The following is a 24,786-nucleotide window of genomic DNA, read 5'->3' on the forward strand; positions in this document are numbered from 1 at the left end:
AGAATGATAACACTGTTTAATAATGATGTCAAAACTTGAGGGAAAATGATTGAAAATGATAACTCTGTTCTGTCATAGTTTATTAATGATGACTAAAAGATGAGCAAAAGGAAGTGAAACACAGGTCCAAAAAAAATGATATGATCTATGTTTTGGAACATTATGGATGTATCCCTGCTTACTAAATTCTGTATAAATAAAGAAACAAACTGACTGCTAGACGGTCAGGCTGCAAGATTCTCCTGACCACCATGGCGTTGCTCACTTCCTTCCCCTATGACTCCTTATACGCTCTGCAGGACCCATCCACTGCCAGGGATGGCTCCTGGCACTAGGGGAACAGAAATCCCCCCAGGGTATGGTGTTAGCAGCTGGACCACTAGTAGTTTAAAACACAGCCTTTGTAACAAAGGTAAAACAGAAAAAAAAATTAGTGTACACACTGTACATGAATTGAGCAAACAGAAGAATTTTTTGGCAACTGTAAATGATATAGGATTTGAAATAAGACATTTTCATTTTTAAATATTGTCCTCTGTGGCTTATTGGTTTAAAAATATTTATATTAGGATTTTGTCTAAAAGTACAAATTCCTTGGTTTGTTCAACATTTCATAAGTGTATATCATTATAAGTGTTTCAATTTCTTTTCTATTGCTGTGATAAATACTGAATGAAAGCAACTTTGGGAAGGGAAAGATTGATTTCATCTTACAAGTTACGGTCCTATTTTTGAGTGAAGTCACAGCATGAACTCAAGGCAGGAACTGAAGCAAAGACCATGGAGGGAGGCATGCTCCTTACTGGCTTGCTCTACTTGATTTCTCAGACATTTCTTATACATCTCAGGACCACCTGCCTAGGGATTACACTGCTCACAGTGGGATGGCCCCTCCTATATCAATCATGAATCAAGAAAACCACTCACAAACCAATCTGCTAGAGTCAATTCCTCAGCTGAGATTCCCTCTTTTCTGGTATGTGTAGGTGTGTGTTGAGGTGACAAAAACTATGATAGTGTATTTTCTCCACATTTATCCCTTGTCCAAACTCTTTCTTCCCAATGGTCCCCTTTCTTATTTTAAGTAGTTCTCTTTTACTTGTGTGCTAACTCTCTCCCCACCCCGCCCTGTCTGTGTGAGCATGTATAAACCTAGGTTTCAAGTTAACATGTGATATTTGTCTGTCTCTCGTCCCTTCTATTATCTGACCTTGATTCTCTCCCACAGCTTTATACCCTTTCCTCCTCCCAATATCTACTTCCTTTCCCCATCCCACTTCTATGACATGCATATCATATACATGTATATAGTAGTAAATATCACATATGAGGGGAAACAGGAGATATTTGTCTTATTTCATTTAACACAATGAGCTACAGTCCCACCATTTTCCTAGAACCCTGCTCTGTGTATGTCCCATCTCTGTTACCCTTCACCTGTTGGAGAACATCTTGGCTGCTTCCATAACTTGACTTCTGTGACCAGTACATTAATAAACATGGTGTACAAAAGTGCTTTCCTGGGATGCTGCTTAGAATCCTTCAGGTATATTATTATTTACAGTAAATGTAGGAGTAGGAAATGAATGCAATGTAGGGAGGAGAAAAAAAAGAAAAAATTTAGAGAAGTAATGAGATCTGGTGCCCTCTTCTGGCCTGCAGTCATACATGCTGTATACAAAATAAATAAATAAATCTTAAAAAAAAAAAAAAGAATTTTCAGCTGTTCCAGCTTAGATGCCATGAATTAGTGGAACTTGTGTTTGTCTTGAAACACTTGTATTTTCCACCATTTTTAACAGAAATATTGATAACTGTAGCACTTTTGGATGTCCATTATTTACTGTCAAGGCATGAAACATTCATTTCATGCTCCCTTGGATTTTGGAGTTGCTCACAGATCTGATGTCATTCTGATGTCTCTGTCTCTTGTACCAATTGAAGGTTTTCTCTGGTTTGTGTTTTTTCTGTTTCCACTTTAAAAATTTATGTGAATCTCTGGTAGCTTGTCTTGACTTGGGTTTATATTAAAGGCAAAAGTTGATTGCAGCACAACTTGGATGTTCCCATGTTCCTTGCAGGAAGAGACACTGTGTTCACTATGCTCTTGATGACGGGGATTTAAGAGAGCAGTGCAGGACCCTGACTGGGGAAAATGTAACATATTTACGTAGTGAAGAAAATAATTTTCCTTTTAGAATCAAATCAGAGATCTTTTAAACATGTCTTTAACTTCTTATTCGGTTTATTTGGTAGAAACATGCATTTTAATATGATATCTTTCCTCTGCATCAAAATCCCTGTGGGGGAGTGTCTAGAAAGGAATATGACTAGAATGCTGTTAGGTTCTGGATACACATGATCCACATGTGCCTCTCAATTTCTTTTTTTTTTTAAGCCAATTCCTTCTCAGGTTCAGCTGATAATTCTCTTGGACTATTTATGTCCTTGTCTACTTTTAGGGTATTGGTTAAATTTACTAGTCCCTCTTTACATATTCCAATGAAGGCCTGTAAGTTGCAAATGGTTCCTAAAAAATTTTGAAAATCATTAAGGGTCTGCAGTTGATCTCTCCTGAGTCATACCTTTTGGGGTCTAATTTTTTGTAGATCTATCTCATATCCTAAGTAATTAATAGAATCTCCTCTTTGTATCTTTTTGGGAGCAATTTGTATTCCCCAGAGAGGCAAAACTTTCTTTAATTCTTTAAAAATACTTTGTAATGTATCTGACTGCAGATCAGCTAATAAGATATCATCCATATAATGTTAGATTATAGATTGTATAAATTTTTCACAAATTATTTCCAATGGTCTTTGCATATAATATTGGCACAGGTTAGAACTATTTAATGGGAGGATTATTCCACTGGTATCTCTTGGCTGACTGGGAATTATTGTAAGTAGGTATTGTGAAGGCAAATATTTCTCTATTCCTTTCTTGTAGAGATATAGTTATGAAACAGTCTTTTAAGTCAATAACTATAATAGGCCATTTTTGGGGTAGCAGAGAGGTTAAGGGTATCCTATTCTGTAAGGAGCCTATAGGCTGAGTTATTTTATTTATGGCTTTCAGATCTGTCAGCATTCACCATTTACCAGATTTCTTTTTAATAACAAATACAGGAGAATTTCAAGGGCTGGTAGATTCTTCAATGTGTTGATCATTTAACTGCTCCTGAACCAGCTGTTCTAAAACTTGTAGTTTCCCTTATGTCATAGGCCATTGTCTAACACAGATAGGTTTATCCATTACCCATTTAGAAATAGGGTCATCGGTACTTCTGAGAGTTCAACAGCAGTTGTGCTCTGTTGAGATGTACATCCTGAATCATTGGTATCTGTTTTTTTTAATAATATCTCATAATATTATTCCTAAAAACATGAATGTGTCTATATAGGACTCCTGAGATTAGAGGAAGCATTATCTATGGCAGATAGGCAAAGTCTTGGGGCAAGGGACACAGCTTGTTGTCCACTGGTCCCTAGGAGAAGTTCTCAATCCTCTCTACTGTGGGTTTAAGCTTTTGAAAATGAAGAACAGCAGGTGCCATGTGCCTCCCCTCTGTCTCTTAGGTTATTTCACACTGATGACACAATAGCCACAGAGCTCATCAAATGAATGAACTAAGGGAGGAAGGGGCATCAGAAACAAACCAAACCAACCAACCAAGCAAAACAAAAAGCTATTGTTCCCATCAAGGGCCTGGCAGGATATAGGAGCCTACTATGCCAGTCAGCTGTCCACCGTCATGACCAAAGCATGGGAAAAATCAACGACAAAGACAAAGATTTGTTTGGCTGGCACTGCTGGGGGCATCACTTCATGGGTAATTGGCCCCACTGCTCTTGGGCTTGGTGGCAAAGGCAGTGAATTTTAGCAGAAAGCACATGCCAGATATGTGCTGTTCTATGGGTTTTAAGCCAGGCATTAAAAAAACAACAATAACAAAAACAACAACACTCAAGAGATAGCATTCTACAGTCTCCTTCAAAGGCATACTCCTAATAACCCAAAGACCTTCCACTTGGCCTCACCTCTTAATGTTTCCACAGTCATTCACTTCACCATTCTGTGGAGCAAGCCTTGAACACATGGACCTTTGGTGGATGTTCCAGATCCAAACTACTGCATGCACTCATGGGGTAACTGAAGGGTATGGAATGGTGGTACAGTACACAATGATGTAGGGAGGGCAAAGGGAACCAACAGGTGTGAGCATCACTTGGTGAGTTGCAATAGGAGTGGCCAGGTAGGAGGTAATCGCTCTTCACTCCAAAGGAGCAGGTAAAGAATGAGCCTCAACATGTGGCAAGAGAAATATTGGATGGAGCTTCCTGAAGGGAACTGTGACCAGAGGTGAGAAATAAGTTCCAGGTACACTATAGCTCAAGAGGGTAGAAGGGAGGGAACACAATGCCAGCTAGTGGCTATTCACTGATGTGTTTCATTGGTTGAACTCTACCAGAGAAGTAAGAGGACATAGGACTTTTTGGACTCAGATAAAAACATTACAATTAATAGAGTCTAAACTAATTCTACAACACAGTCCATTCTGCAGAGTTGGAATAATGAGGTAAAAAGAATCCACAAATGTTCCCTGGGAGAGTCTGTTATGTATGGACTGAATTCATGGTCCTAGCTGAGATAAAAGCAAATCTTTCCTTGCTGTTTGTTAAACATTCTCAGCACACTGCAATCCTTGATCTTCCTTCTGTGACCTTTTGCTGTTTTCCCTCTTTCCTCAGGCTTTTCCTTGGGTTCCACAGTGCAGTCTGAAACCAAGGGCATCTGGATATGTTGAATGCCCCACCCCACCAAGCCAACCCATACCCTGGTCCTTCTGGACACAGAGGGCCTTGGTGACATAGAAAAGGTAAGGCAGAATCTTATCTAACATAATGATTTTTTGCTCTAAATTCTCAGATTAACTCATACTCTCTATGTGCTTTTCTATGCTGTTTTTTGTTGTTAATAATTTTGGCTCTCTTTCTGGCAGACATTGTCATTGTGATTGTATGTATATATTGACATGTTTATTTGTGATTGTAGAAAGTCATTTTCCAGAAGACAAGTATATGGAAATTGATAGCCCAAAGTTTGTCTCTGCATTTTGTCAGAAGCACAATCAAACATTGTACTTAACTGAATAGGGATTGTGTCTATAATCATGACAAAAATTATAAAAGTGTAACTGCCCATTTATCACTGCCTACTGCGTTCCAGGCACTTAGGAAATGTTTTATATATATGGATTACTTTGTCTTTTTATCAGTCAGTTCCGGGAATCAAACCCAGGATCTTGTGCATGCCTGCCAAGGTTCCTAACACTGAGCTATATCCTAACTCTATCAGTTAACTTAATAGGTCAACAAGCTAATGCCCTGAGAGGGTCAGTGTAAGTGTTAGTAATGAGGATTGAATGTAGAATTATCTTCAGATTTTGATACTTCTCTGAGATTCAGTAATAATGTATAAGGAACATGTGTATAATGTATAAAGGAACAATTGGATGAACGAATGAATATTAGACTCTTAATTCCCTTGTCCTCATGTGACTTCCAGGGTGACAACCAGAATGACTGCTGGATCTTCAACCTGGCCGTGCTTCTAAGCAGCACCTTTGTCTACAACAGCATGAGCACCATCAACCACCAGATCCTGGAGCAGCTGCAGTATCCTTCCTGGGACCAACCTGCCATGTTTTCCTGAGATTAGGAGGAAGGCAACTTACAGCTTGTTCTGGAGTCTAAGTCAGCAAGTCTTGGTTGAGCTAGAATGGACACAGCACAAAGGAGAATATTGTTTTTAATTTATTTATCATTTATTTTTTAATAATTAAAATATTTTATTTATTTTACATACCAACCAGTTTCCCCTCACTCCCTTTATACCATTCTTTTTGCACTCCCCCCGCTCCCCCCTCCCCACTCGAAGACTGTCAAAGATTTTCATTTAATGTTCCCCCAGTTAACTTTAAAGAGCTCATGAAAAGATTCCATTGGAATGTTTTGCCCCAGGGAATGGGCAATAGCCCAACACTGTGTCAGAAATGTGTAGCTTAAGCTATCCAAAAAGTTAGAGAGCCATTTCAGCAGGTTTATATTATATTATATTAAATATAGATGATATTTTGCTTGCCTATAAAGATGAGGAAATTTTGCGTGATGACTTTGCACAGCTTCAGCACTGTCCTACTCACACAGAGTTAATTATCACTCTGGAGAAAGTTCAAAGACAGCCACCTTTTCAGTATGTAGGACAGGTATTATACCCTAAGGAAATAAAGCTTCAAAAATTGGAAATACGCCGGGCGGTGGTGGCGCACGCCTTTAATCCCAGCACTCGGGAGGTAGAGGCAGTCGGATCTCTGTGAGTTCGAGGCCAGCCTGGGCTACCAAGTGAGTTCCAGGAAAGGCACAAAGCTACACAGAGAAACCCTGTCTCAAAAAACCAAAAAAAAAAAAAAAAAAAAAAAAAATTGGAAATACATAAGAATGGGTTAAAACTTTAAATGATTTTGAAAAGTTATTAGGGGACATTCAGTGGTTACAGCCTTATTTAAAGTTATTTACTGGTGATTTGGAACCCTTCAGTGATGTTTTAAAGGGAGATAGTGACCCTAATTTGCCCAGATAGTTAATTGAAAAAGGTAGACAAATTCTTTTACAAGTTGAAAAAGTTATTCAAAAATCAGCAAGTGTGTTACATTAATTATGCCCTACCTTGGCATGCATATATTTTACCCACTAGACATACTCCTACAGCAGTATTATGGCAAAACAATCCTCTTTTATGGTTACATCTTTATGTTTCACCAGCCAAGGCATTAAATCCAGTCTATGAATCTGTAACTTGTTTGGTACAGAAAAGTAGAATTGAATCTAGACATTATTTTGGTAAAGAACCAAATGTAATCAGTGTTCTTTTTACAAAAACAGCAAATTGACTGGCTTTTTCAAAATAGTAATTCTTGGGCAATTGCCTTTTCTCAGTTTTTAGGTCACATTGATAATCAGTTTCTAGCTGATCAATTGTTACAATTTGCTCAAATATATTCATTTGTATTTCCTAAGATTGTTATGAAAGATCCCGTAAGAGATGCTATGCTAGGTTTTACTGATGGCTCTTCTAATGTTAACAATGGAAAAAGTTATGTAGTACAAACAAACTCAGTTTCTGTACAGATAGTGGAATTATGGTCAGAGAACATTGTTTTTCAGTTTCTTGCAGACAGTACGTTCAATTTACATACCAATAGTCTCTTCAAGTTATAGAAACTGTTCCATGCATTGGGACTGGCAATAGTCAATTAAAATGTTTCAACAATTCAAGACACTATTCACCAAAGAAAGTTACCATGCTTTGTGGGTCATATTAGAGCTCATTCCAATCTTCCTGGTCCTTTAACTGAGGGTAATGCAACAGCTGACAAATTAACTCAGATGATCGCCTTATCCCAAGTAGAATTGGCTCAACAGTCACTTGCTTTACAGCATCAAAATAGCAAAAATCTAAGGAAGCAATTTAATCTTGCCAGAAAAGCTGCTCAATAAATAGTCAAACAATGTGAAGTTTGTCCAAAATATTTTCCTGTCTCTCACTTAGGGGTAAAATCCTCGAGCTTTTCTTCTTATCATCTATTGCAAATGGATGTCACTAATATTGCAGAATTTGGCGTGTTAAAATATGTACATGTTACCATAGACACTTATTCAGGATTTGTAATGGCTAGTACACAATCTGAGGAAGCTACAAAGCATGTAATCATGCACTGCTTAAAATATTTTTCCTATATGGGAATACCAAAATTTATTAAAACTGATAATGGTTCTGGATATAGTAGCAAGGCATTTCAGCAATTTTGTGCCCAATCGCAAATTGAGCACAAAACAGGCATTCCTTATAATGCTCAGGGACAAGGAATCATAGAGAGAGCTCATGGTAGTCTCAAGATACAACTTCAAAAAATAAAGAAGAGGGAAATTTACCCTCAATTGCCACATGATACATTGAATCATGCTCTTTTCGTTCTGCATTTTTTAATGTGGATATCTGAGAACAATCTGCCATGGATAGATTTTGGCATGATGGCACCTGAGCAACTTTAGCTCAGGTGAAATGGAAAGATCCTTGCTTGGTATTATGGAAGGGTCCCAACCTTCTTTTAATATGGGGTCGAGGACATGTTTATGTTTTTTCACAAGATGAAAATGAAGCTCAATGGTTACCTGAGCATCTGGTGAGGAATATGGAGTAGAGGAATGTCAGCTCCAATGACACTCTGCTAGAGGAACTGGAGTGAAAAGCAGCTAAACCAGTTCTCATGATATTGAGGTTCCCTCCTGCAGTCTAGGGAAAGCAGGAGACTTAGGGGGCTCCCAGACTGCTGAGAAGTTTGGGACAAAGGCTTTGTCACTAGTTAGTAAAGGAAAATGGAGCTCAGAGCCAAACCACTTTTGGCTGACTAGTGGCGAATCAATTCAGGCTCTTTTGAGATACTGTCTAATAGCAAGAAGTTTTTGCTAAGAGCTTTATGGCAGCTCAATACGGTAATTTCATCCTCATCCTGAGGTGAGGCTTTTCGGTAGTGCAAGCTGAAAGTTCTGCTGTTATAGTAGAAAGTTTTTCTGTTTTCTGCCTGACCTGCAGTCAGGACAAATCTCTCACCCACAGTCCCGCAGCCTTTTATTAAATAATCACACAAAGGCTTAATATTAATTATAACTGCTTAGCCATTTGCTCAGGTTTATTACTGAATAGCTCTTACACTTAAATTAAACATAATTCTTATCTATGTTTAGCCATGTGGCTTGGTACCTTTTTTTTCAGTTTTGCCTTCACATCTTGCTTCCTCTGTGTCTGGCTGGTGACTCTTGACTCTGCTCTTCCTCTTCCCAGCATTCCTTTAGTCTGCTCACCCCACATATAATTCATGCCTGGCTAATGGCCAATCAGTGTTTTATTAAACCAGTGTACAACAGCATTATCCCACAGCATGCTGTAACAGAAATGTTTGTCTGAATTGTAGCATAGAAGAGCTGCAATAAGTTAGGTAAAGGGACAACCCCTAGTTAAAAACCATCTGCTGCTGAGTACATCTCTGTTGATTCCAGAAGAGCTGAGAGAGCTCAGCAGTAAGAGTGACTTTGGGGAAGTGGCATTGTCCTGAATGTTGCAACTCTCTAGCAACAAATGTTACAACTTCATTGCAACAGTACTCATTAAATCCCAGGATTGAGTGAGCCACTGGTGAATTGGGCTCTGGTTTCCAATTGTCAGGGGCACTTTAAGGAGATTATCAAGCCTGACTGTGAACTTCAAAAATGAAGCCGTTTTGAGCTCACTTGCAATTTTAGCTGTGGCGATTCTCAATTCATGTACTCTGGCTTGTTGGAAGATAATGTAAATAGTTCTGTTAAAAAAATCATTTCTAGATGTGTGCTAAAGTTTGTAAAGTGGTCCTATAGAGTTTCCTTTTGAGTTAAGCTTGTAAAAAGGGTAAACATGTATAGTGATTGCCGATGTTAAGAAATCTCCTCTAGGTGTTTGCTAAGGTTTATAAAGTTATCCTATAAAATTTAAGTTTAAATATGAATAGTGATGTAGGTTTGTAAGAAGTGTGAATACATATAGTAAATAGTCATGTTAGTTATAAATATGTAATGTTTATACTAGAGTTATGTTGGTACTAATGAACCAGAGTGTAGCTGGAAGTTTTCTCTGGTCCCACCTGGCTCCCACTAATAAAATAATCACTCAGAGGCTTAATATTATTTACAAACTGTATGGCCATGGCTATGGCTCAAACTTCTTGCTAGGTAGCTCTTACATCTTAAATTAACCTACTTCTATTAATCTATGTTTTGCCATGTGTTCCGTGGCTTTACCGGTCTGCTGGCATGTTGTTCCTTGGGTGGCAGGCTAGTCTCTCCCTCCCCTCTCCTTTCTTCTTCCTGTCTCTTTCTTTAATTTCCTGCCTAACTATAACCCGACTTGCCATAGGCCAAACGGCTTTATTTATCAACCAATCAGAGCAACACATATTCACAGCATACAGAAGAAGATCCCACAGCGCTTTCCCTTTTCTGTCTAATCAAAAAGGAAGATTTTAACTTTAACCTAGTAAAATTGCATATACCAAAACAGTTATCAAGCAAGAACTATAGTTACAATGTCTAGTCTATTTATGTTTAGCAAATTCAAAGAACATATTCTATTTATCCTATATTTTTGGGTCTAAGTTTTCATATCTAACTTATCTTTTATCATAACCAAGGAAAAATATAATCATAACTATCTAGTCTTCAACTATATCAAACAGTAAACGGAAGAGCATTGTAAGCAACTTCCAAAAATCTAGAATGACAGAGACAGCTGGCTACCTAGACAGTTAACCAAAGTTCCTCTGCAACATTGGGACAGCCTTCTTCAGCCAATAGTCCTAGAGTCTCTCAGTGGCTTCTGTCTGTTTTCTGTAGAGTGTCTGGCAGTTTCTTCTGTGAGGCAGGAATCTGAAGGACCATCTTGCCTTGAAAAATTCAGCGGTCACCTTCCTATGGGTCCTGCATGTTCAGTATATACAACATACTGTCAATCAGTCAACACAAGGGCACTTTTTTGCACAGTGGCTAACTTTTGCCACAAAGAAAGCAAACTCCATAATGAGTTTATTCAATGCCCATCATTCTCCTTGAAATAATTGGTGCTGCCAGGAGCAGATATGTCTATCTCATTGTCCAGAAAGTCTAAGTTTTTAAAATATTTTAAATGCCATATTCTGTAGGTCTTTGAAGTGTTTGAAGATTATCTACCTAATTGAATTGTATCTATGTATACCTAGAAAACTTAACTAATATGACTATAAGTTTGACTATCATAGAAGACTAATTATTAATCTGTTTCTTAATTATACATTGTAATTTTAAATGAGTTGTATATGCCTAATAACTTAAACAAGAGTAGAAATATATATATATATATATATATATATATATATATACAGTATAACAAAATTAACTTTAAATTTGTAATAAACTAAAATCTATAGCAATGTAAAACATTTTAAACAAGTTGTTGCTCTTTAAAAGCAGGTTCAATAATCTACCCTTTTATCCTATCATATCTATATTATCCCCTTTTCTTTTTTTAGAAAGAGATTGTATTTATAATCAACCACATTTAAATAAAAATAAACATTTATAAACAATATTTTGTGAATTTGGGTGTAGCTTCTCATACTACTTCCTGCTGGTTGAGGGTTCTGGCAATTTTATGGGGATCTTGAGAAAATTAAGAATTATACTTAAGTGCTGACTGGCATAGTCTGTGAGGCTGAATTGTCTGAGCCAATTGCCTTGAAGCTGTTCTGGATGTTGTATCATCTGGGTCATGGTGTCATGAGAGACCTTTTAGGGGGTCTTGGCTGGTCAAACCATATTAGCCTGGAAGCAATCCACAGGTTTTCATCTTTAGTGGAAACAAAAGTAGACCCTCCTTTCCAAAGCAACATAACCTTAGATCCAAGTTTTGAAGTCAAGATACCTTTAAAATATGCATATTGGTTTAACTGAGTAGCCTTTTCAATCAAATGTCTTTCTGCTTAAAAATCCTAAAGGCAATGTAATCCAGACTCTGTGTGTGATTTCTATCTTTACATGGCTTATTTTTTATATCATTTTTACCCTCTCTTTAAAGACTTTATTTTTTAACACTATCTATTTCTATATATAACTGACTATCCTCCTTTTCCTCTCTCTTCCAAGCCTATATACGTTTTTACACACATTGTAATCTGTTTAGGGTTTTATTTCATTTGAATCTGTTTTATTGTGAATCAATAATCCTTCTCTGACCAGGAGATATTTTAAACTGCTGAACTGCTTGGCTACTGACTCCACCCACTCAGCTTCCAAACATGGCAGTGGTACATTTACCACCAGCTCTGGGAGCCATGCATACTACCAACTCTGGAAGGTAATGAGTGGGTCCATGTCTCCATCCAGCAGCCTATAGCCCAGAAACCTTTTCTTCCCCCCTCCCCTTTTTCTTTTCTGTATTAGCAAAAGCTATACCCATCATGCACCATGCTGCATGGCTTACAGACACCACTATGTATAGCAGCAGGAATCTGCCGTGCTGCACTCAAGCCCATATTCCCATATTCCATGAACCCACCATACTGTAGCTCAAGTCCGTACACCATGCCATCTCTGTACCTTGACATCTCTATATATCAGCCCTCATGAGACATGAAGTAGAAAGCTGTTCTGGGGTCCATTATTGTGTCTTTAGAAGCCCTTTTAAAATTCTTTTAGGCCTTATGGAAATTTGAGAGCCCTATGCTGGTATGCCAAATATAGCTGGAAGTTTTCTCTGGTCCTGCCCGGCTCCTGTCGCCCCACAGCCACTTATAAAATAATCACTCAGAGGCTTAATATTATTTACAAACTGTATGGCCATGGCCTATGGCTCAAGCTTCTTGCTAGAGATCTCTTACATATTAAGTTAACTCACTTCTATTAATCTATGTTTTGCCACGTGTTCTGTGGCTTTACCGGTCTGCTGGCATGTTGTTCCTTCGGTGGTGGCATGACCTCTCTCTGCCTCTCTTTCTCTTCCTGGCTCTCTCCTAGATTTCCTGCCTGCCTCTAAGCTGCCTTGCCATAGGCCAAACAGCTTTATTTATCAACCAATCAGAGCAACACATATTCACAGCATGCAGAAAGACACAACAGCACCAGAGTTTGGTAAAAAGCTAAGGCAATCTTTTAGTTGGATGTAGTTTATCTGATGCGGATTGCATCAAAAGTTTTTGATTTAAGAAAGGGCTTGGCACAGCTAAGGCTGTTATAAACATCTTGAGACCCATTCCAAAAATGATAGGCCATCTCTATCATCCTCTACTCCTGTACTGGAAGGTAAGGCAGATATGGAGATCATTGTAATGGTTGTAAGTTCAATAGGAACCCGGGCCAGATCTGAGTCAAGCTCAGTACCCTGTCCCACCAGAGGCTGAGAGCCAATGATAGGTAACTTTCTCTTGCCAGCTTTCTGAGGGAACTTGATGGAAAATGTACCTCCAAGATGGGTAAGTGTTGTCTGGCTTAAGAAGATGACCTAAGACAGACCTCAGCTTATCTGAGGGGCCTGAGGGCCTCTTTTTAAAAAAAAAATAAGAGGAGGGACCTGTGGGAGACCACAAAGGTTTTCTAGTGAAACCTGGGCTTGCTATACACAGAAGGGCTGCATTAGGGGATGGCTTGACCATATGCAAGGTCACCAGGTGATTGGGATGGTCTATACTTGGCCCTGCTGGGGACAGTGGAGGTCTTTTGCTCCACCCCTTGGCATTCTTTGAAAAGCCCTTTGGTAGAGACAGAAGGGGCTGGTGGATTTGGACCCAGTCTGTCCTCATTTCTCCTTGCTCAAGAGTATCCTGGGTGACTAAGAGGGAGCTGGTCTCCCTCAATCCACCCACCAGATCCCTCATGTTCCTATACCCTGATCTCTATTCCCACCCCCATGTTACTCAGAAGATCTCTTTTTTTCCCATTCCCAGAAAAATCCATGCATCCATCTGTGGGCCATTCTTGTTACCTAACCTCTCTGGGGCTGTGGATTGCAGCATTACACCTAATATCCACTTATGAGTGACTATGTACCCTGTTTGTCTTTCTGGATCTTAGTTACCTTACTCAGGATGTTTTTTTTTTTTTTTTTTCAGTTCCGTACATTGGCCTGCAAATTACATGATGCCATTGTTTTCTTTTGTTTGTTTTGTTTTGTTTTGTTTTTTACTGCTGAGTAATAGTCCATTGTGTAAATGTACCACATTTTCTTTATCCATTCTTCCTTAAGGGGCATGTAGATTGTTTCCAGGTTCTGGCTATTATGAATAATGCTGCTATGAACATAGTTGTAGTGAAAGTTTTCCTGTGTCTCACCTGGGCTGCAGTCCCGACAAATCTCTCTCACCTGCTGGTACCATAGCTGCTCAGACCAAAGTAAACACACAGAGGTTTATACTTTATTTAAACTATGGCCATGGCAGGTTTCTTGCCAGCTAGCTCTTACACCTTAAATTAACCAATTTCTATAAATCTATACTTGACACATGGCTTGTGGCTTATCAGTAGTTTTACATTTTGCTTCTCCTGGCCCTGGCTAGTAGCATCTCCTCTGCCCTGTCTTTTTCATTTCTTTCTCTCTAGTTAGAATGTCCCACTTAAACTTATTCTTCCTCACCATTGGCCAAACAGCTCTATTTATCAACCAATCAGAGCAACACATATTCACAGCATACAGAATGGCATTACCCATTACATAGTTGAGCAAGTGTCCCTGTGGTATGACTGAGCATTCTTTGGGTATGTGCCCAAGATTGGTATAGCTGAGTGTTGAGGTAGATCGGCTCCCAGTTTTCTGAGAACCTTCATATTGACTTCCAAAGTGGCTGTACAAGTTTGCACTCCTACCAGCAGCAGTGTTCAAAGGGGGAATATTTTTAATAATTGATTCTGCATGAGACCTGAAAGATATTTAGTTTCATATCCTTAGTTACAATCCCAGCTATGTGACTAAATTAACACACTAACTGAGCAAAACCCAGCCCCAGAGTGTATGAAGCAGAGGACTCTACTGAGTTCGTGGGTTTCTTTCCAGACTTTGTCTGGGCTCTTCAGGATTTTGTTCTGGAGCTGAAGTTGGATGGATATGTCATCACAGCAGATGAGTACCTGTAGAATGCCCTGAAGCTGATTCCAGGTATCAGAGTGTAAGGGAAGTTTCAACAGGGATGTAGCATCAACTAAACCCTGCACAGCACTTGACATATCTGCATGAGACTGGGTTGAAACCTGTGTCAATGGTCATGACAATCGACGGGCAGCCATAATTTTGGCTATCACTATTACTTGAAAATATTCAGAGGCTATGATTTAAACTCACTTAAACTTAGGACATGTCATATAAAATAATTTTATACCTATTAGTATTACAAACAAAAGCAAAAATAGGTGAGGATTACAATCAAGGAGACTACTTCCTCAGCCTTATTTATTTATTTATTTGTTAATTTATATGTTCTTCATAATCGTTTTTTTAGAAAACGATTCATCAAATAAAAAGCAATAAGCCTAAGACCACTAGGAAATCTACTGGCCTAATTTTAAAAACATTTCCTAGTCAGAATGTTTTACTAGCTCAAATAGTTATACCTCCCAATGGATGTCTGTGTATAAACTGAGCATCTCTCAGTGGACAGGGGTGGGAGAAGGAGATTTATTTTTCTACTAATGTGTAATTTTTGATTTTTCATCAAAATTTCACCTTCTAGCCTTATGCAATGTACTGGCATGTTAACATTACCAATTCATTACATGAACTATGTTAGTAGGATAGATAAGTGCCTAGAATCAATATTTTTATTAATTCATCTATCATTTAGACAAATATTCATTTTGCATAGCTAATTTATGTTACATGTCTCTCTGAAAAACAGTGTCAAATCCAGTATAATGACTAAATAGTGAGGTCTCCAAATGCACTGGTTACTCTAAAGCTGTTGGTTCAGTCACTCAGACGTACTGGAGTTCCAGCCCTGAAAAACATTCATGGAAAGTTGCCAATGAACTTATCTTCTAGCTGCCTCTTCAATGAGTGGTTTTTTTTCCCTCCCCTCTTTTATAGGAAACAATCTCAAAGTCCAAAAATCCAACACGACCAGAGAATGTATCAGATATTTCTTTCCATTACAGAGATGTTTTGTCTTTGACTGCCCTACAAGTGACAAAAATTTATTTTTCTGAATTGAAAAAGATCCAGAAAACCAAGTGGAATGGAATTTCCAGGTTGAATGAAAAAAAAAATTCTATTCCTATGTCTTCACAAAGACCATGAGAAAGGGAACTATTATCACAGGAAATCATGTGTTTCTCTTGTCACATGAATGTCTCTGTGGCTTAGAATATGTAAAGAAGTGATGATCTTTTGTGGTCTTGAAAATTGTTGTTTGCTTATGTAAAGGAATACGGAGAAACAAATGTTCAGATCACATATACGTGTTCCATACTTGAACTTTCTGTGTATGAGTGTTTATTGAGGTCTAACATGCCTCACAAAACTAATACCATAAAGATGTCCAGAAGACTGCAAATCTGCAAGATTTGGATAAGAACCTGCAATATGACTTGGAGTCCCTGAGGAAGAGTGTCTCAGTTTGATCATACAGATTATTTATGGGGCGACACATGCCAGAACACAGCAGGTCAAAAGTCCCATGCAGTTGAGAAAGAAGTTTAAACATAAGTGTCATAGACGTTCTGCCTCTGTAAACATATTTTGTTAGCACTCACATGGATCCATACTTGGTTCCATGTTCTATATTCTGTCTTCAAATTTTGGATTTTTTTTTCTGATAGGACTTAAATTTTCATTTGGAACTTGATTTCACAAAAGATGAAATTTATTTTCTCTTCCTAGCAAACTTTTATTGTATTTATATGGTAGAGTGTTTTATTCTCCCCAAGAAGCCTTGAAACCTCTTGGTTATGATCATTGATTATTTTTAGTGTATTGAATTAGAGAGCTACAAAGGAAATAAGTTGATTTTTATTAAATAGATATTGATTCTGAGAGGACACGGAAAAAGTACAGAAGATATGGAAGAAGTAAGAGCAGCAGAGAAATTCAAGAGGAATAGAATGTTGTTGCTTTTGATAATGCTAGGTCTAAAGCTTATACAAACAATTAGTGAGAACTTTCTAATTCTTAACTGTGTTTTTCTCAGGACTGAGGACTCTGGTGAAGACCTACTTGGATGCCATCAATAGTGGAATTTGTTCCTTGTTTGGAGAATGCACTGATGACCAAAGGCCAGCTTGAGAACTCAGCAGCTGTACAGATGGCAGCTGACCATTACAGGGTTCCCACAGATACACTCCAGGAGCTGCTGGATGTGCATGCACCCTGTGATAAGGAGGCCATTGCTGTCTTCATGGAGCACTCCTTCAAGGATGATGAACAAGAGTTCCAGAGGAAGCTGGTGGTAATGCATCTTAGCACTTATCTTGCCTGATCCTTGCCTTTCTGTTTTCAACCTTAGACTCCACTTTTTTATCTCATGGTCTGAACTTTTCTCTTTGAAATTTTTAATGGTTAACTTGACTCTTTGTACCAGAGTTTGCCCTTTCTAGGAAAAATAGCATTTGATTCCTTTATTGCTATGAAACCAGTTATCATGTACTTAACAGATTGAAACAGTATGCATTTTATGAGTTCAAAGTTGAAGACAGAGGTGAAGCTCGGTGCACTCCATTTACCACACAAGGAAACACTGGCTCCTTTTCTTGTTTCTAGACGTTCTGATTTCTCCTCTTGCCACAGCCAGACAAAACTTACATTTTGAAGGGTTTGGGTGACTAGATCACCCTGTGCTATGTAATACAATGCCACTATAGGATTACTATCCACCATGTTCCCTAGCCCTGGATAATAAACATCGAACCAAAGGACAACTCTCAGGGGAGTACCATGACCTATTAAACCAAAGGAATCTTCCTCTAGAGTTTTTGGTCTTTCATTTCTCTAAATTTGAACCCTGAAAGACAAAACTCTCTTAGCTCACACTGAGGAAATTTATAAGGATTATCAGTTATGAGCACAAGTAAAAACACATAAAGAACAAAAAAACATACCTGTTCTAGAATCCTAACACTCAAGTAATCATGGTAAGAGTTCATGAGGGTTCAAAACTCTGCTGAGAGTACACTTACCTCAGTTCTGAAGAATTGGTTTGTCAGCCACACCAACCCCCATTCTCAGAGGAAATGGACTCATGTCTTCCAACCTGAGTTTACAGTCGCTGGGTATGAACCCAAGGAAGTTAACAGACTTTTCAGAAGTCACACAGAATTGACCACATTGATACTAAAGCAAATCTCCTGATCCTCCTTTCCCAGTACATTCTGGGACTGTCTCATTGCTTCATCCAGGAAATTCCAGTGGCACCTTCTGTCTTACTTAGAATTTCTATTGCCATGAAGAGATATCATGGCCATGACAACTCTTATAAAAGAAAGCATTTAATTGAGGGTTCCTTACAGTTTCAGAGGTTTAGTCCATTATCATCGTTGCGAGAAGCATGGTACTGTGCAGAAAAACATGGTGATGGAGAAGGAGCCTAGAGCTCTCCATCTTAATCTTCAGGCAACAGGAAGTGAATTGTGACACTGGATGACTTGAGCATAGGAGACTTCAAAGCCCACCTCCTCAGTGACACACTTCTTCCTAGAAGGTGACACCTACTCCAACAGGCCACACCTCCTAATAGTGCCACTCCTTATGGAGGCCATCCATTGTCTTTGAAACCACCATACCTTCCTTCTAACAACTTCTTTGTTTTGTCTTCCCCTCCTCACCTGGCAGGCTGCCACAGAAGAAAGGAAGGAAGCTTTCATGGGACAGAATGAATCCACATCTCTCAGTCACTGCCAGGCTGAGCTGGAGAAGCTGGCAGAGCCCCTGAGGGAGAGCATTTCACATGGAGCTTTCTCTGTGCCTGGTGGGCACAGCCTCTACATAGAGGCCAGGGAGAAGGTTGAGCAGGGCTATGAGCAAGTGCCCAGGAAGGGAGTGAAGGTGAGGAATGACAGAAGCAATGGCTGACAGAGTTTAGGTAGAGTGGTAACTACTATATACTGGTAGAACTAAGCAAGGTGAAAATGAGTTCATGGTTGACAGACACTGAGCATTCAGTTCTGGAGCCACGAGTCATTTCAGGTGACTAGGCTAGATTACTAGTTTAGCTTTCAGGATATAAATTAAGTGGCTGTGCTTTCCAGTCTCATGCACTGGATATGAGTAACTGCATGAGGCACCTAGCATATTGACTAGGACTACACTGCCATTCATTTGCAGATTTGGCAAGTCAGAATCTCAGAATTCTGTTTTATGAGGAATCTTTACGCTGTTGTGCACAATGACTGTAATCAGTTTCCATTGCATTAAGAAATCTACAAAGGTTTTTGTCAACCCAACCAAAACTGTTGGGCTTATTATAGTAGGCATGGCCACAGGAATGAGAGGACACCTCATTGTGGTTTTGGTTTGTGATTTCATGAAGGGTTAGTAATGCTGAGTATGAATACTCATTGGCATTTGAATTTCCTATTTTGAAAACCATCTTTTCAGGGCAATTGCATGTTACTTTAAACATGCTAGTTTTCCCAATTTTGTCATGTGAGTTCTTCATCTTCTTCATGTTTTAACTCCTTATCAGTCTATGGCTTGCAAACATTTTCTCTCCTATATATCCCATTTCATTTTATCAAATGTTTCCTTCACTGTACAGAGAGTGTATAGTGGCCTATAGTCTCACCCATCTATTTGCCTATGCTTTTGTGTTAAATCTAAAGCACCATCACATGGCTTTTCTCTCAACTTTTGTTTTAAGAATTTTATAGTGTGAGGTCTTAGGTTTAATCCGTTTTTAGTTTGTTTATTAGGAAATTGTTATACAGAGATGTAATTTCATTAGCTCTAGGCTCTCTGTTCTTACATATAACAAAACTATTATCAAGCAAGAATTACAGTTACAATGTTAAAGAAGATATCCTACCTATCTTATATTTGTGAGTCTAAGATTTTATATCTAACTTATCTTTTATCATAACTGAGGAAATTATAACTCTAGTCTTCACCTATATCAAAGACCCGAGAAGCATATACTATTACCTGAGATATGGGAGAAGGATGCAAACAACTTTTGGGAGTCTTGCAGAGTAGACAGAGACAGCTAGCAGCCTGGACAGTCACCTAATGTTCCTTTGTAAAGTTGGGGCATCTGTCTTTAGCCCACAGGCCTAGAGTCTCTCAATCATTTCTCTGTGTCCTGTAGAATGTCTGGCAGTTTCTTCTGCGAAGCAGAAACATGAAGGACCATTTCATCAAATAAAGTTCAGTGGTTACCTTTCTATGGGTCCTGCATGTCCAGTTGATCAAGGAGTCCAGGCAAGAACAGTTTCTTGCCAAAATGGCTATTTTTGCCAAGGTGAAGATAAACTCTATATGGAGTGTCTTCGATGCCCATCCTCCTCTCTGAAGTGAATTGGTGCTGCCAGGAGTAGACATGACTCACTGTCCGGAATGTCTAAATCTTTAAAAACATTTTAAATGCCATATTCTGTAGGTCTTTGAAGTGTTTGAAGATTACCTATCTATCTGAAACATATCTATGTGTACCTAGAAAAAATAACTAACATGACTATAAGTATGATTATCATAGATGACTAACTATTAATCTACTTCTTAAATTTCCATTACAATTTTAAATGAGCTGAACAAACATAATACCTTAAACAAGACTAGAAATATACACACAGTATAACAAAATTAACTTTAAATTTGTGCCAATAAACTAAAATCCATAGCAACATGAAATATTTTTAAAAAGTTGCTCTTTAAAAGTACGTTCATTAATCTATCCTTTTATCCTATCATATCTATACTATCCCCCTTTTTTTTCTTTAGAAAGAGATCGCATTTATAATCAACCTGCTTTAAATAAAAATATTGGTTTTTCTCTGTTCCACAACCTGTAGTCAGACAAAGCCCTTACAGATGGACAGAGGGCCACAGCAGGTAGGGTAAAGGGTCCAACTGTTAGAGGGGTGGGTACATTCTGCAAGGCCCTCTGACTGATGTACAGGTAGATCCTTCTGGAACAAGGAGCATCCTCCTGCCAGGGGTCATGACCTCTCCCAGATGTGCAAACAACTAGAAGTGCTGGTGTGGTATATGTCCAGTCAATGGTGCCTTTCTATGATCTTAGGTATCATGGTGCTGCTGGCCTGGCTGATGGGAGTACCCAGAGGTTTCCCTGTGAGCCCAGGGGAGCATAGCTACATTCTGACTGGGATTTCTTTCCTCTCTCAAACATCTGTGGAACAACTGAACAGACAAAGAGGGAGGTGGCTGAGAAGGAACGAGAGCTGCTGAGACAGAAAGAGAAGGAGCAAGAGCAAGTGATAGAAGCTCAAGAGAGAAGCTTTTGAGAAAACATCGCTAAACTTCAGGAGAAGATGGAGAGGGAAAGGGAGACGCTTCTGAGAGAGCAAGAGAAGATGCTGGAGCACAAGCTGAAGGTGAGTGTGGATGATGGGGCTTATCAGTGCCAGACAGATGGTGCTGTGACTCCCCAAGAAGGGAACTGTTCATCTCAAACATGTAACTTCAACTGCGAATGTTTGATTGAAGTTCACATGGGTCTTACTGAAGCTGTAAGTGTAAGAGCCCAGCATCTGTGCAGGGTTACCCTTTCGAGTGTACAGATAATGTCCCCAGGGTTCTGAGTTGCTGTTTGAGTTGCTAGAGTGGTCTTCTTGTGCTGCAGTTGACACTTCCCACTAGTTTTTAGGACTCTAGGCTTAATCTTCAAAGGGACATGCGTTCGACCTATCTAGTGTAAATGTGTTAGATCTAGCCCAGGATAAAACAGTCCAGGAGGAGGAGGAGGAGGAGGAGGAAAAAGAGGAAGAGGAGGAGGAGGAGGAGGAGGAGGAGGAGGAGGAGGAGGAGGAGGAGGATGGTGTTGGGAGATGGCTCAGTTAGTGAAATTCTCGTTGTGCATGCATGAGGAACAAATTCAGATCTTCAGAATCCATGGAGAAAATCTGGACAAAGTGACATGTACCAGTAACCCTTGTGCATTTGGGGGAAAGAGAGGAGGATCTGTGCAGCTTAAAGCTAGGCAGTCTAGTAGAATCAGATAGCAATAGAATTAAGGAGAGACTTTATCTTCAAAACGGGGCTGTAACCTTGGCTCAGGTGTTAAGAGCTCTTATTGTTCATGTCAAGGACACAGGTTTAGTTTCCATCAAGCACATGACACCTTACATTGCCTAGAACTAGAATTTTAGGGGATCTGATACCCTCTTTGATATCCATGGGCACCAGGCACACACATGGTACACATACATGTAATCAAAATACTCAGTCAAGTAAAGTAAACATAAACAAATTTGATAAAAAAAAAATAAGTAGGAGGCAGTTGAAGAAGATACATGACAACAACCTCTGGCCTCTGTAGACATGTACAAACACATACATGTGTACTAACCTACACATGTGCTCACACATGTATGCATAAAGAGAGATTAAATTGAATAATTAATTAAATGAAAAAATAAAATAGAATGATACAATAAAATAAAACATGATACAATCTCATAAATTGCTCTATTTATTCCTGTGCCTGCTTGATTCATCTTGTAAGCTGGAGTAAAAGAAACTATGTGTCCCATCCTAGAGTTAATAATCAGTGGTCTATACAAGGTCAGCACTCCCATAATCATTAAATAATCAAAGAGATGCCTTCTTGGAATTGAGAGTGAATTTCAGTTCACCTCTGCAGTCTCTCCCAAAGGGTAAAGTTTTGTGTATTGGGACAAAACTCTTTGCTCTTCTGGGGAAGATGCTGAAGAATTCTCCCTAAATATGAACAAACCATGGATATTTATTGTTAGGTGAAAATGTCTTGAAATATCAAAGACCATTCTGAGGTGGTAGTGAAATAGATAATGTACTTATGCTAAAGTTGTTAAATACAAAATTCTGCCATTAATGAAGGATTTTTCTTTTTACAGGTCCAAGAAGAACTGCTTGTGGAAGGATTCAGAAAGAAATCTGAAATGTTAAAGAATGAAATAAGTCAACTGAGAGAAGAGATTGAGAGAACTAGAAGGAAACCCTCACTGTTTGCACAAATCTGTGGTGGTATTTTACTTATACTAAAATGTGATTTTAATTGTATGTTAATAAATAAAGTTGTCTGGGGGTCAGAGCTATTAGAGCCATAGCAAGTGCGTGGCGGCGGTGGCGCACGCCTTTAAGGACCTGGAGGGTGGTATATTCAGGCAGTGGCATGTTCGGGTTTACAACCAATGAGAAGGCAGAACAGCTAGAGTATATAAAGACATACACACAGGAAGTAGGCCCCTTTTCGGAGAGCTCTCTTGGCTGAAGAGGATCCCTGAATCAGGAAGGGTGAGGCTCTTAGCTCTGACCTCTTGGCTTTCTTCTCTGAATCTTCTCTGTGTTTCTTATTTAATAAGACCGTTGGTTACATCTACATTTGGCGCCCAACGTGACAAGAATCCATTAAAAACCGCTTAACTTGGCTTGGCGGCAGGTCAGGTTTCCCGCCAGGGCGGCCAGCAGGTCCTGTTTCCTGCCAGGGCGGCTGGCAGGTCCGGTTTCCAGCCAGAGCGGCTGGCTCCCTAGCCTGGGCCCAGGTCGGCTTGGCCTCAGGCCGGACTAACCTTCAGCTACTTGCTTAAAGCCGTTGCTACAGACAATTCAGGCCTGCCCTGCTGGACAGGGCCCCTGCCTGTAAAGCCAACGCATGTGGTTGGAGCTTAAGGTAGCCAGAGCCAAGGTTTGACTAGGCTCAAGCGGGAACATGTGGCTGGATTCAAGCTCTTAGGCAGAACTTGCGACTACGGTTCTTGCGTGTTCTCTCTCTCTCTCTCTATCTCTCTATCTCTCTGGATTCACACCTCGGACACTAGGTGGCTGTTTTGAAATTCCCTCGGATTGGTACTGTTCTACAAGGACTTGGTAAGTCACTTAACATATCAGATATTTTAATGGAAACTATTTAAAAGAGAAATTTTTTTCCACATTAAAAAAAATGGGTTTTCTGTGTTCATTGGAAGAAAATTGGGCTTTGTTTGCAATTTTAAGCAGTCTGACAATGGAACAGCTATATGAGAAGATTAATGTTGATCAAATTATGCATCTTATTACTATGCTTATTCTCATTTTACTATTTAAAAAGATAGTCAATTTAAGTGCCAGGGTGACAGCTTTAGAAAAACTTGATAAACCTGTAAAAACTCAGACAGAAGAAACTAACAGTGAAGTTGCTTCAAGATTGGATCATAAGGTTACAGAAAGAAAGCCTGTTTTCACACAGTCACCCTTAGTTTGTCCAGTAACCGTACAGCAGTTGCCTGATCAAATGACTACACAAAATATTTGGGCTCCAATTGAAATGTTAGATTTACGAAGGTTTAAGGAGGCAATAGTATCTTATGGCATGCATTCCCCATATGTAAAGCAAATGTTAAACTCTTGGTCAACATATAATAGGATTGTACCACAGGACTGGCGGGAGCTGGCACAAGCTGTTCTTGAACCCAGTCAAAGGCTTCAGTGGCTAACTTGGTTCAAGGATGAAGCTAAAAACATAGAAAAACAGTGGAGGGATAAAGGAATACAAGTCTGCCAGGATCAGCTTATTGGAGAAGGTCAATATGCTTCAGCACAAACACACTGTTTATATGATGTCCACACCCTAATTTTATGTCAAACAGCAGCCTTGAATGCATGGGACAGAGTTGAGGAACCAGGAAAAAAAAAACTGAGTCATTTACAAAGGTTGTACAAGGCCCAAAAGAATCTTTCACAGATTTTTTACAAAGACTGGCTTCAGCAGTAAAGAGAATGGTCCCGGATTCAGAAGCTAGTAAGATAATAATTGAAACTTTGGCCTTTGAGAATGCGAATGCAGCATGCAAAACAATAATCAGGCCATTAAAGGCAAGATCTGCACCTTTGGAAGATTGGATTAGAGACACGGTTAATGTTGAAGCTCATGAGCATGATGATACGTGGGTAGGAGAAGCAATTTCAAAAGGTTTGAGGAATGTTAGATGTTTTGGATGTGGAAGGCAAAGACATTTGAAAAGGGACTGTAAACAGGTCATTCCTAGAAACAATGTTTCC

General features: G+C 39.2%; 1 pseudogene; it reads left to right on the forward strand.

Moving 5' to 3' along the window:
- The first annotated feature begins 3,762 nt into the window (after positions 1 to 3,762).
- On the forward strand, positions 3,763 to 23,109 carry LOC128106700 (guanylate-binding protein 4-like; annotated as a pseudogene).
- Positions 23,110 to 24,786: the final 1,677 nt, after the last annotated feature.

The sequence above is a fragment of the Peromyscus californicus genome, unplaced genomic scaffold (genome assembly GCF_007827085.1).
Source record: "Peromyscus californicus insignis strain IS unplaced genomic scaffold, ASM782708v3 Scaffold_9__1_contigs__length_137607984, whole genome shotgun sequence".
Classification (NCBI taxonomy): Eukaryota; Metazoa; Chordata; class Mammalia; order Rodentia; family Cricetidae; genus Peromyscus; species Peromyscus californicus.